At 44.3% G+C, this 1,080-nt stretch overlaps 1 protein-coding gene across 1 annotated transcript in view; it reads right to left on the bottom strand.

The window, feature by feature from the left end:
• serpinf1 (serpin peptidase inhibitor, clade F (alpha-2 antiplasmin, pigment epithelium derived factor), member 1) overlaps nucleotides 1-1,080 on the bottom strand; it is a gene marked incomplete at its 5' end in the record, with an annotated part of 9,438 nt that overhangs the window by 3,404 nt on the left and 4,954 nt on the right.

Genomic DNA, 1,080 nt, shown 5'->3' with positions numbered 1-1,080 from the left:
TAAATGACAGAATTCACACGTATACATATTTTAACAGACAACTACACACAGTATATTAGAAAAATATATGAAAAATGTGTGTTTGACTTTCTAACGGTTATTTCAACTGAAGTGACAAGACTCAAAATACTGATGTTGAATGTAAGGAGGTACAAGGCATAAAACAGTCGCACAGTGTATGTAACTTTGTTATGAAAGGCCCGTTTCGCTGTTTCAATAAAATTCGGTGAATTTTATGTTCAAAAATGTTTAAAACACAGACCCTTTAAACGACCAAAGTTCTCCGACCACACACACACACACACCACACACACACACCACAACACACACACACACCACACACACACACACAACACACACACACACACAAACACACACACACACACACCACAACACACAACACACAACACACACACACCACAACACACACCACACACACACACACACACACACACACACACACACACACACACACACACACACACACACACACACACACCACACACAATGACTGGAGACTAACGACAGGACCAGAAACGATCGTCCTTGAGGTCACGGCCACTCGTCTGCCCCCTTTAGTCCAGACAGGGGTGGCATATCGGAGCTAGACTTCGCACTTGACTGTGGTTGTGGACCCTTGTGTGTGTTGTTTGTGTTTGGTTGTGTGTGTGGTGTGGTGGTGTGTGTTGGGTGTGTGTGTGTGTGTGTGTGTGTGCATTTATGTATGTCATAACTTCAGGTTTCTGCTTTATCCTGTTTCTCATCAATATATCACAGGTCTCAGATATATCCAGAGCCTGTCTCTGATTGGCTGAAACACCAAACAGATCATTGCAGCATTACCCATAATCCCCTCTGTTTCAGCCCTGTTTCCAAAGTGCTGATTCTCTGTCTGTTACTTTAGATGAAAATAAGGAGCCCCTCCCCACGCCCCTCTGAGAGACATTTGGTTACAAAGAACTCAATGGAGCTCTAGAGGAGATTCAGGGTGGTAAGGTGGGCGGGGGAGGTAGAAGACATGAAGAAGAGGGACACCAGTTGATGTAGAAGAACATGAGAAGAGGGGAACACAGTGATGTT

This window comes from Notothenia coriiceps, unplaced genomic scaffold (assembly GCF_000735185.1).
Source record: "Notothenia coriiceps isolate Sejong01 unplaced genomic scaffold, NC01 NC01_scaffold00002370, whole genome shotgun sequence".
Classification (NCBI taxonomy): domain Eukaryota; kingdom Metazoa; phylum Chordata; class Actinopteri; order Perciformes; family Nototheniidae; genus Notothenia; species Notothenia coriiceps.
The sequence above is the reverse complement of the archived record's forward strand: the minus strand, read 5'-3'. Positions and strand labels throughout refer to the sequence as shown.